General features: G+C 40.7%; 1 protein-coding gene across 1 annotated transcript in view; it reads left to right on the plus strand.

The window, feature by feature from the left end:
* The window catches only part of RSBN1 (round spermatid basic protein 1), a 49418-nt gene that overhangs the window by 19085 nt on the left and 17084 nt on the right, over nt 1-13249 (plus strand). The gene's annotated exons all lie outside the window — the stretch shown is intronic.

Below are 13249 nucleotides of genomic sequence, written 5' to 3' on the forward strand. Positions count from 1 at the left end.
GGGATTCATTTATTAATGTGAGAGAGAACCAGAATACCACTCTGGCATATACTATTAAGTCCAAAACTGTAGCCACTGTGCCACCTCCTGGGCTGTACACCTAAGTATGAGGAACATGGGAAGAGGCTAGAAAGAGTAAAGGATTAAAATCCCTATCTCCTGGGTTTTAAGAATGAGGAAGTAGTGACATATAACTTCTGTTTGAGGTGTCAAGAAAATAATGGAAAATGTTAGGCGAAGGGCTGGTTGGTGGCGCACTTGGTTGAGTACATATATTACACTGCACAAGGAACTGCCTGAGTGGGTTCAAGCCCCCAGGCCTCATCTGCTAGAGTGAAGCTTCATAAGCAGTGCAACAGTGTTGCAGGTATCAATCTCCCTCTGGTCTGTACTTCCCTTTTGATTTCTTTCTGTCTCTAGTCAAATAAAAGAGACCACTGAAGTTTGGATTTTTTTTTTTTTTTGCCTCTAGGGTTATCACTGGGGCTCAGTGCTTGCACTATGAATCCACTGCTTCTGGAGGCCATTTTTCCAATTTTGTTGCCCTCGTTGTTGTTGCATTATTGCTATTGTTGTTGGATAGGACAGAGAGAAGTGGAGAGAATAGGGGAAGACAGAAAGGGGGAAAGATAGACACCTGCAGACCTGCTTCTCAGCCTGTGAAGTGACCCCCTTGCAGGTGGGGAGCTGGGTCCTCGAACTGGGATCCTTACATGGTCTTTGTGCTTTGTGCCATGTACACTTAACCTGCTCTGCTACCACCCTGCCCCCGAAGTCTGTAATTGGAAACATCAAGACCAGAATTTTGCAAACTATGTTCATTTAATTACTGCGAGTTGAGCCCCCTCTCCCTCTTTATTTAAAGTATTCTCTGTGCATGAATCAGACAATGCCTTGAACTTGCCAGAAAAGCAAATTCAGGTTCCAACCTATATATATATATTTTTTAAAATAAAATGGAAATATTGACAAGACTAGAATAAGAAGAGTACATTTCCACACAGTGCCCATCCCCTGAGCTCCATATCCAATCCCCTCCCTTGATAGCTTCCCTGTTCTTTACTCCTTTAGGATTATGGACCCAGAATCATTGTGGGGTGCAGAAGGTGGAAGGTCTGGATTTTTTATTTTCCTCCAGGGTTATTGCTGGGGCTTGGTGCCTGCAGTACAATCCACTGCTCCTGGAAGCTATTTTTCCCTTTTGTTGCCCTTGTTGTTTATTGTTATTATTGTTATTGCTATCGTTGTGGGGTAGGACAGAGAGAAATTGAGGGAGGAAGTGAAGACAGACAGGGGGAGAGAAAGATAAACACCTGCAGACCTGCTTCATCACCTGTGAAGCTACCCCCATGCAGGTGGGGAGCTGGGGGCTCGAACTGGGATCCTTATGCCAGTCCTTGAGCTTCCTGCCATGTGCGCTTAACTTGCTGCTCCACCACCTGGCCCCTGGAAGGTCTGGATTCTGTAATTGCATCCCTCTCATCACTGTCACTGGTCTTCTCCACCAGGAACAACATAATGGACCCTTTTGCACGCCCCTATAGGACTTTGCCCTCAGCGTGGATCAGTAATGGTAGGGAATATTCCATTCTCCAAAGGGAAGTTGGACAACATATTCTACTTACCACCTGAGGAAGAGGGGTCCTGAAATTAGTGCAGCTTGTACTGTTCCTAGCCGTGAGCACAGAATGCGAGCGCAGACCTACAGGGATGCAGAGGTTACATAGGCTCCTGTAATGACTATGGGCCCCAGATCAAACCGTTGGGGTTTACAATTAACAATATTTATATACTTTCCCTGTATTTGGGAGCTACTCTCTTCCCTATCTTTTTAACCAGTCTGCATTTGAATAAAATCTCCAGATGATTCATATGCATAGAAAGTTTTGAGAAGTACTACTTTAGAATTTATTTCACTAGTTTGAGGTTTACTTTCTATAGTTACTTCTAAAATGAAGTTTGTTTTTTTTTAATGCAAGAAAATTATAGCTTTTGTTATCTTTTTTTCTTCTTTTACCAGAACACTGTTCATCTCTGTCTTATTCTGGTTGGGGGATTGAACCTGGGATATTTGGTGGCTCAAATATGAGTCATTTTGCATAACAATTATGTCATCTCCCCTGTCCTATTTTTACATTTCTTAGTTGTTATAATAGCAAAGGTAGGATGCATGCATGGTTTTTCCGTTTATTTTATTTTTTTGTTAAAATATTTATTAATTAATGTGAAAGATAGGAGGAGAGAGAAAGAACCAGATATCACTCTGGTACATGTGCTGCTGGGGATTGAATTTAGGACCTCATTCTTTTTTTAATTTATTTTTTATTTAAGAAAGGATAAATTAACAAAACCATAGGGTAGGAGGGGTACAACTCCACACAATTCCTGCCACCCAATCTCCATATCCCACCCCCTCCCCTGATAGCTTTCTCTATCCCTCTGGGAGCATGGACCCAGGGTTGCTGTGGGTTGCAGAAGGTGGAAGGTCTGGCTTCTGTAATTGCTTCCCCGCTGAACATGGACGTTGACTGCTTGGTCCATACTCCCAGTCTGCCTCTCTCTTTCCCTAGTAGGGTGGGTCTCTGGGGAAACAGAGCTCCAGGACACATTGGTGGGGTCTTCAGTCCAGGGAAGCCTGGCCAGCATCCTGATGGCATCTGGAACCTGGTGACTGAAAAGAGAGTTAACATACAAAGCCAAACAAATTGTTGAGTAATCATGGACCCAAAGGTTGGAATAGTGGAGAGGAAGTGTTGGGGGGGGTACTCACTGCAAACTCTAGTGTACTTCTGCTTTCAGGTATATATTTTGCACTAGTTTATGGATAAGTGAACATATGCTCTCTCTCACAGAACCTGGTCTATATCTAGGTTTTGGGACTATGTTAGCAAGTGAACCACCTGGGATGGAATTAGAGAATCCTATGAAAGGAAAGGTCTCACCTGAGTAATGAAGCTGAAGGGTTGTCATTCCACACGTGAAGTCTCTGGACACAGTCTGAGCTGAAGCATGTTGAGGTGGCAATCTTTGCATTGATTAGGTTGCGATCGGCAGATGCAATATTATTTGATATGGATTGGGAGAGGCATGTGGGAAAGTGGGTTCCAGGACTGGGGGAAATAAATATAGGCTCTGTAGTGGAGATGTGAGGTTCCTGCTGTCTTAGGGTTCCAAAAGACAATGGATAGTTAATGTTATCATCACATTATTTGGTAATTGGGTTAACTTTGAAAAGTCCTTTTGTTAGGGTTTGCTGTATAGTACCCAGTATCTTGTGTATAGCTGTGCCATTGGTTGCTTCTGATATACTTGGTCTAGGCTTTTGAGAGAGTCCGTATATCAAATATATAGCCTATATATTAAAAAGACTCAGTCTGTGTTTTAAAAACTTCAAGACATACAATTAGTTTTCCCCTTCTCATATTAACTAGTGATTTATATGACTACACTTTACTAGGAGTGTACATAAACACCATTCCCACCACCAAAAGACTGTGTCCCATCTCACCCCCCCACTCCCACCCCCCACCAGCCCAGGAAGCTGCATGTCTACCCCTCACCACAGGGTTTTTACTTTGGTGACCTAAGGACCTCATTCTTGAGAATCCCATGCCTTGTGCACTGCACTATTTCCAGAACCACCATGGTTTTTCCTTAAATTTTTTTTTTTAAATTATCTTTATTTATTGTATAAAGACAGCCAGAAATTGAGAGGGCAGGGGAGGTAGAGAGGGAGATAGAAAGAGAGACACTTGTTCGAACCTTGGTCCTTGTGCATTATAACATTTGCATTCAAACTAGATGTACCACCACCAGGGCCTGGCTTTTCCTTTTTAAATTCTGTAAAACTCAACTAGTCTAACTTCAAGAGAGGTAGACTCATGGTAATTACCAATTGAAGCGTTACACTGACTTTAAATTTGATTACTTAACTTTCAGCAGTTGATACAAGATAATATAAAGTTGAGTTTCTGATCTATAGGATTTACATATTTTGAACACAGTATCATATCTTTATAGTCCTGTGGAATTATTCAGGTCCAAGTAAACTTTAAAAACATGTGTTTGTGTATTTTGAACACAGTATTATATCTTTAAGTTCTGTGGAATTATTCAGGTCCAAGTAAGCTTTAAAAACGTGTTTGTGGGAGTTGGGCAGTAGCGCCGCAGGTGGCACAAAGCGCAAGGACTGGCAGAGGGATCCCGGCTCTCCACCTGCAGGGGAGTCCCTTCACAAGCGGTGAAGCAGGTCTGCAGGTGTCTTTTTCTTCCTCTCTCTGTCTTCCCTCCTCTCCCCATTTTTCTCTGTCCTGTCCAACAACAACGGCATCAATAACTACAACAATAAAGCAACAAGGGGAACAAAAGGGAATAAATAAATATTTAGAAAAATATATATGTATTTATGTAGGAGAGGAAGAGACATAGTGGGAGAGGGGGAGAAAAGGGAGGGAAAAGGAGGAAGAAAGCCACAAGAGCACTGTTTTATCCTTAGCACAGGAGATAAAACGCAGGGTTTCATGCTTGCTTATAAATATTCAAAATTGGAACCATTTTGCTGACCCCCCTAATTTTATTTAGCATTTTAGTAACAATTTTGACCAAAAAGTTGGTGCTTACAGAATCTTTTGGTCAGTCAATAGAGAAAAATTAGTGTTCACCACCTAGGAATATGTTTCCTGCAGGGGAGTCGCTTCACAGGTGGTGAAGCACGTCTGTAGGTGTCTGTCTTTCTTTCCCCTCTCTGTCTTCCCCTCCTCTCTCCATCTCTCTCTGTCCTATCTAGCAACGACGACATCAATAATAACTACAACAATAAAACGACAAGGGCACCAAAAGGGAATAAATAAATAAATATTAAAAAAAGAAGAAGGTGAGAGATGGGGGTGGAGGGGAGAGAAAGGGAGATACCTGTAGCACTGCTCCAGCACTCCTGAAGTTTCCTACTGCAGGTGGGGACCTGGGTCCTAATACTGCATGGTAATAAGCACTCTACTGTTTGACCATCACTATTGAAATGGTTTTAGCCACTGAAGTGTGACTGTTCTGCAGTTAGTATGCAGTCTTTGACTTTCCTCCTTATAGAAATCCTCTGGCAGCTGATAAACTAAAAATGGTCATTAGTAAGCCTTGTGTTAAATAAAGGTGGTCACTTTTTGTTTTGACCTTTCCAAGGTTAAATAGTGGCACTTCTTTATTTAAAGAGGAATTGTTTTTCCATGTCTCTGAGTGATGTTAGCTTCTATGTGGGAGGCTTAGAGAATTTTAATGTGCTATATGAAATGAAGATTTTGATTTCATATCTGGGTTGAAACTTTACATCCTGCATTTCTAACAAGTTCCCAGATGCTGCTGCTGTTGCCAATTCACAAACTAGCAAGGTTATCTGTCTGAAATTCTGTACATCAGTTACAAATAGAAATAACAAAAACTAAAAGTAGAGTGAAGTTAAGTGGGGAATTGTTTTAAATATCAGCAGCAGGGAGTATTTTCACCATACAGCAACTTATATAACTAATTGAAGAGTAAATATTGGAAAGTGTTTAATTAAGAAATATAGTTACCAAAATAGGATAATTGAGGGGATTTTTGTTCTCTTTATCTGGCAAAGGTACTGATCTTAAGTTAAAAAATCTGCATGTGTACAACAAAAAGATTTTTCTATTCTATTTTCTTCTTTACCGGTTTTTGAGGATCATAGCTCCTTAGGTGGTGGTAGACTGTTTTTTGTTAGTTTTACTGTTTCGGAGAGAAACATGCTCTTTCTGCTCTGTGTGCTGTGGTAGATCTAAAATGGGATTTTAGGTGCTCCCCACTTTGACTAATATAATGGACATTTTCTAGTGACTTGGTAGGTAAAGAATTAAGTGAGTAGAACTAGCAAATTATTTTGTAGATTGGGATATAACTGAGAAGCTTCTAGAAACTGGACATTACATGCTATGTAAAGGGAGAATTAAACATGTTAAGTGGATAACTTTATAAAAGAAAATAGCATTACAGTGGTAGGTTTCTTCTCCCCCCCATTCTCAGTATAGCTTATAATAAACACATTTGGATTCACATTGGGTTCATAATGTATGTTTTAAAGAGTGGATGCTTTTATTATTTTTTTAAAAATTAAATTAAAAGGTTAAGATTGTTGACTTTTTCCTTTCTGCTTTTTTAAATAGGTTAAATGAGCTTCTTTCTGAAACATGAGTTCTATGGTATAATTATACATCCCCCTGCCACCCCCTAGATAGTGTATTTCTAGCTTGGTGTTTTCTCACCATGTGTGCTTAACCCACTGTGCTACCACCTGACCCCCAAGCTTGGTGTTTTCTAAGCCCACCTCACCCCCAGGATGATGATGATTATTTTTTTTAAACTTAAAAAAACTATTTGTTTATTTTCCTTTTGTTGTTGTAGTTACTGTTGTTATTGATGCCGTCATTGTTAGATAGGACAGAGAGAAATGGAGAGAGGACGGGAAAACAGAGGGGGAGAGAAAGATAGACAGCTGCGGACCTGCTTTGACACTTGTGAAGTGACTCCCCTGTAGGTGGGGAGCTGGAGGCTCTAACCGGGATCCTTAAGCCGGTCCTTGCTCTTGATGCCATGTGTGCTTAACCTGCACATGTGATACTGCCTGACTCCCTATTTAAAAAATTTTTTTATTATCTTTATTTGTTGGATAGAGATAGCCAGAAATCAAAAGGGGTAGGGGAGATAGAGAGGGAGAGAGACAGAGACACCTGAGCACTGCTTCACTACTCGTGAAGCTTTCCCCATGCAGGTGGGGACTAGGGACTCGAACCCTGGTCCTTGTGCACTTAACCAGGTACGCCACTACCCGGCACCCAGGATGATTCTTTTAAAAGATATATTTAAAAATTTTTATTATCTTTATTTATTAAATGGAGACAGCCAGAAACCAAGAGGGTAGGAACAGAGAAGAGAGAAACCTGCAGTCCTGCTTCACCACTTGCAATTCCCACTGCAGGTGGGGACCGGGCCCTTGAACCTGGGTCCTTGTGCACTGTAACATGTGTGCTCAACCAGGTGCGCCACCATCTTGCCCTCAGGATGGACTTTTTAGAGGAGTATTTGGTTCACAACAAAATGAGGGGGAAAGGTATAGAGTTTTCCTATATAGTCCCTGCCCTCATGTATGCATAGCCTACCACATTATTAGTATCTTCCATCAGATACACTTGCTGAATTGTTAAAATTGACGAATCTGCATTGACACATTCTAATCAGTCCAGATCCATAATTTATGTTTTGAAATTCTTGGGATTTTACCTTCTGCATGGTGGACTAATGTATAGTGTATAAGGTGTTATCAGTCAGTATAGTTGCAGAGACAGTATTCTTCACTGCCTTAAAAAAAATCTGGCTCCTCATATTCATCCTTGTCCAGCCCTTCTATAATCCCTTGTGTAGTCTTTTTTTATATTTACTTATTTTCCCTTTTGTTGCCCTTGTTGTCTTTTATTGTTGTAGTAGTTGTTATTGTAGTTGTTATTGATATAGATGTTATTAGATAGGACAGAGAGAAATGGAGAGAGGAGGGGAAGACAGACAGGGGGAGAGAAAGGTAGACATCTGCAGACCTGCTTCACTGTCTGTGAAGTGACTCCCCTGCAGGTGGGGAGCTGGGAGTTCAAACTGGGATCCTTAAGCTGGTTCTGGCACTTTGCGCCACATGTGCTTTACCCACTGCGCTACCACCCGACTCCCTTCATAACCTTTTTTTTTTAAAATTTTAATTTATGAAAAGGAAACACTGACAAAAACCATAGTATAAGAGGGGTACAACTCCACAAAATTCCCACCACTAGAACTCTGTATCCCATCCCCTCCCATGATAGCTTTCCTATTCTTTAACCCTCTGGGAGTATGGACCCAGGGTCATTATGGGGTGCAGAAGGTGGAAGGTCTGGCTTCTGTAATTGCTTCCCTGCTGAACATGGTCATTGACAGGTCGATCCATACTCCCAGCCTGCCTCTCTCTTTCCCTAGTGGGGTGGGGCTCTGGGGAAGCAGGGCTCCAGGACACATTGGTGGGATCATCTGCCCATGGAAGTTCAGTTGGCATCATGTTAGCACCGGGAACTTGGTGGCTGAAAAAAAGAGTTAACATATAAACCTAAACAAATTGTTGACTAATCATGAACCTAAAGGCTGGAATAGTTCAGATTTGGGGGGGGGGGGGGTCTCCCGTTTTATAGATAGCTCGTCGGCCTATTTTAGTTATATTCCAAAGAGCCTGTGACTATACTAGTTTTTTTTTTTTTTTTTTTTCTGAGCTTGACATCTGCTATGCAGGTGGATTCCACTTATTGTCTGGGGAGATGATGTCATGGCTGGAAAAAGGACCAGAAAGCTGGATCAGGGAAGAGAGTAGCTCCCAAATATGGGAAAGGTTTATAAATATTGTTGACTCTAAACCCCATCAATTTGATCTGATCTGGGGCCCATATTCACCTTAGGAGCCTATGTGACCTCTGCATCCCTGTAGATCTGAGCTCATATTCTGAGATTATGAGTAGGAACATTCCAAGATGCCCCAATTTCAGAACCCATTTTCCTCAGGTGGAAGATAGAGTATGTTGTCCAACCTCCCTTCAGAGGATGGAACATTCTCTACCGTTGTTGATCCACATTCAGGGCAAGGTCCTATGGAGGCCCACAAAGGGGTCTGTTGTATTGTTCTTGATAGAGATGACCGGTAACAATGGAGAAAGGGATTTATTCGAGGTCTAGGCCCATCATGTCTGTGTGGGAATCTCGGGACTCCCTGACTAGGGCCCCAGCTGATGGGGTGGCCTGATAGTGACTATAGAGACATCGTTAAAGTATGTCAGTCTCTTGCCCTTATTCAGCTTTTGTAGTCCTTACTTGGATAAGGTTAGCTTTAGAGTGACCAAGGGAAGTGTAATAGGAAGTAGGTGAGGAGGGTAAGTCTAAGTAGAAACTATTTTCATTAGGAACTTTATGGTGTCTTTTTAGGTCTTTGTACTTGCATGCTGTATATATTGACTCACTGCAGACTACTGTGCACTTTTGCTTTTAGGTATATATTTTGCCCTAATTTATGGATACATGTGAACATATGCCCTATCTCATGGGACCTGGTCTGTATTAGGTTTTGGGACTTTGTTAGGAATTGAACAACCTGGAATGGAATTAGAGAATCCTATGAAAGGAAAGGTCTAAACCAAGTAATGAGGCTGGAGGGTTGACATTCTACACTTGACATCTCTGGACACAGTCTGAAGTGAAACATGCCTAGGTGGTACTCATTGCGTTGATTAGGTTGGGATCAGCAGATGCAATATCATTTGGTATGAATTGAGAGAAGCATGCAGGAATGTGAGCCCCACCCTAGAGGTTCCAGGACTAGGGGAAATATAGGATCTATAGAGCAAGTGGGAGGTTCCTGCTGTCTTATGGTTTAAGAAGGCAATAGATAGTTATTGCTGTAATCAAATTATTTGGCAATTGGGTTAACTTTGAAAATCCATTGTTGGGATTTGCTGTATCATACACAATCTCATCATAATTTGTCCTTTGATTTTATTTATATATATCTGTATTTTATAAAGTAACGCCACTGGTTGCTTCTGCTCTCCTGATCTAAGCTTTTCGGAGAGTCAACATTTCAAAGACTCGGCCCATGGTCGGTGCATTTAAAAGTTTAAGACATTCAATTAATTTTCCCCCTCATATTAATTAAATAGTTATTTATCTGACTTCAAGTTAATAGGAGTGTACATAAACACTATTCCCAGCACCCCATCTTATCCCCACTCCTCCTCCATGAAGCCAGTGAAGCCGAACATCCACCCTCATCCTCCAACCAGAGATTTTTACTTTGGTGCCCTACTCCAACATTTGTGTAATTTTATTGTCTCTTTGGTTTTGCCTTTTTCAGAATGTGATGGGGGTCGGGTAGTGATGCACCTGGTTGAGCATACACATTACAGTGTGCAAGCACCTGGGTTTGAGCCCGCAGTCCTCACCTTTAGGAAGAAAGCTTTGTGAGTGGCAAAGCCAGTGTCTCTGTCTCTCTTTTTTTTTCCCCCTCTCCTTCCCTTTCAAGTTCTGACTGTCTCTATCTAATTAAAAAAAAAGAAGAATGTAGTTGAAATTGCATATATTATTTAGTATTTCAAAGTTGACTTTTACTTAGTAATAGTCACTATGAGAAACTGAACTCATAGGTTAGACTATCATTTGTTGCTAGGTAGGTAGAAAAACTGGTCATGTCTGTTTTGGTTACCAGGATTATCTCTGGGGTTTGGTACAATGAACCCACTGTTTCTGGTGGCCTTTTTTTTTTTTTTTTCCTTAATTTGGTAAGACAGAAATTGAAAGAAGACAGGGAAAGAGTAGGGAGAGAGAGAGAGAGAGAGACTTCTGCATCACTTGCCTCACCAGTCATGAAGCTCCCCCTCTGCAGGTGGGGGCCTGTGACTTGAACCTGCATCCTTGTGTTCAGTGGTAATGTGTGTGCTCAACTGGTTGTTTCACCACCTGGCCTCCGTATGAAAAATAGGGAGGAAGACCTGATAACTTTGCTTAGATCCTTAGATATTTTTGAGATTTCTCAGAATTGTTAATGTGATCCTTTAAGAGTTTTCACGACCTAGCCACAGCTTTTTTCTGTGGTTTCAGCTGCATCCGTGAGTGTGTACATGTTTGTCTCCATCCATCCATAAGGTGGGCCTTGTGCATGGACAATTTCACCATACTTATGCCTCTCTTTTTCATTTAGGTAGAGAGAGAGAGAGAAAGAAGGATCATAACACTAGTGCTTCCCCCAGTGCCATAACATCTCTCATTTGGTGCTGGGGCTCAACCCTGGGCCTTGCCATTTTAAGGCTTGTGCTGTACAAGTGAGATATATCATTAGTCTACTCATTTGCATTTACCATTATTAATTTTCTTGTAGACTTCAAGAGTTTTGTTTCATAGCTCGGGAGACTGCATAATGGTTATCCAGAGACTTTCATGCCTGAGGCTCCCAAGTCCCAAGTTCAACCCTCAACACTACCATAAACCAGATTTGAGTAGTGCTCTGGCCTCTCTCCCTTCCCCATCCCATAATAAAAATTAAATATTGTTTCCTTTAAACTTGTTCTACAGATTTTAGTTCAAATTTATACCAAGAAGCACTATCCTCCTAAATCAGGATTATATTCTCTTTTATAACGTCTTCGATATTCCATTCTCAGAACAAGTTATAGTTAGCTATTTGTGCAGATAAATGTCTGTCTTTGTTGAATTATAAACTTTAGGGGTGGGTAAGAATGAGTGTGGTCTGCTCTGTATTTAGGGCAGTGCCTCACAGTAATATACAGTGAATTTTTATTGAATGAATGGCAGTCCGCTTTCTAATAATTCCCACTCCTTAAGATTAGGTAAATCAATTCTTCTACAATAAGCTTCCAAGTATTTGAAGAGAATCATGTCTCCTCTTGAATCTTTTCAAGTTAAATACTTTTGAAATGCAATTTGTTCATTTTTCCTTTAATGTGTGTTCTTTTAAATAACAAATCATTTTAATTGTTCTTAGTGTGTGCTGTAGCTATAGAATTTTTTTTAGTCCATAGTAAATGTCATTTGTATACTACAGAGTACTGCCTGCATTAGTACAAAGTACACACGGCTTCAGCTAAATTACTACAACCAAAAGGTCTTATATACCAGCGATAGAACAAAAAGTTTCAGGAGCCCAGAGGTAAGCATTCGTGTTCCATGATGTCATCCAGGATTTTACTTTCCTTCTGATTTTTTCCATTCCCTTTGGTATTGCCATATGCATGGCTAAATATCTGTCAAAAGCTAGAAAGTAGGGTGCAAGCTGCTTATAAAGACACTTGCTCTGGATTTCCATATGTAATTTGTGCCACCATCTCATTTTCTAGAACTTAACCTCAGTGCACATTCAGTTGCCAGGGAGCCTAGATCATTGGCTTTAAGCCCAGGAAGTTCTTTTACTTAAAGAAAAAAGGGTTGCATAGATACTGGAGGATAATTCATTACTTGGCAATAGTGTCAGATAGTACATGTTGAATTTCTGGTAATAAGTGCTGGCCATCTTCTGATTTGTGCTGTTACTTATTTAAATACATCATAAATACTAATATTTATTAAGTTTTTACATAAGTTACAGGCACTGTTGGATCAGTTTTATAGCCTTTTTTTAATCTGCCAGAGTTCAGTGACTACTTACTTTATTTCTAGCCTCAGCAATCAAATTTAGCATTCAGCCATTTCAGTCTTACCTTCTTTTACTTTTCAAATAGGAATGCTACTTTATACTGATTTATGTCACATATTAGTTATTGTAGGTGTTTGCATTTTAGTGCTGCTAAATTTAGTGATGTTTAAATTAGGTAAACTTGGAGTACTGTTATGTGGAGGTGTTAATTCAGACTCAACATGTATACTAAATTTAAGGAGTAGATTAACCTTTCAAATTAATAATGTGTTAAAGAAAACCAACCCCATTGAAAATTGGGGGGAAGATATAGGCAGAATCTTCTCTAAATAAGAGATCCAGAGGGCCAACAGACATAGGAAAAAAATGCTCAGAGTCACTGATGATCCGGGAAATGCAAATAAAAACGAGAATGTGAGAATGTCACATATTAGAAAGACAAATGCCTGTTGGAGAGACTGTGGTGGGGGGGAAGGGATTACTGGAAAGGGATTACTGCATGACTGGTGGGAATGTAAGTTGGTCTAAACCTTATGGCAAACAGTTTGGAGATTAATCAGAACTATAGAAATGGACCTACCTTATTGTCTAGCAATCCCTCTCCTAGGGATCAAGCCGTGGGAAATAAAAACACCTATCCTAAAAGACACGTGCTCAACAGTATTTATAGCAACACAGTTTGTAATAACTCAAACTTGGAAGCAACCCAGATGCACAACCACAGATGAATGGCTAGGGAAGTTGTAGTACATATACACGGTGGAGTACTATGCAGCTGTCAAAAATGATGGCAATCTCCTTTGCAACAGCATGGCCAGAACTCGAAGGCATTATGTTGAGTGAGACAAGCCAGAAAGAGAAAGACCAATCAGTACAGAATGATCTCAATTATAGGTGGAGTAAGGTGAAACTTGGGCTGGGAATGGCATATTGCACCAAAACAAGAACTCTGGGGAAGGAGAGATAGGGACAAGATGATTCTGTTGTGTCTCCTAGTCACCAGTCAAGGGGAGATGAGAGGCTCTGCTTATCTGT

This window comes from Erinaceus europaeus, chromosome 11, assembly GCF_950295315.1.
Source record: "Erinaceus europaeus chromosome 11, mEriEur2.1, whole genome shotgun sequence".
NCBI lineage: Eukaryota > Metazoa > Chordata > Mammalia > Eulipotyphla > Erinaceidae > Erinaceus > Erinaceus europaeus.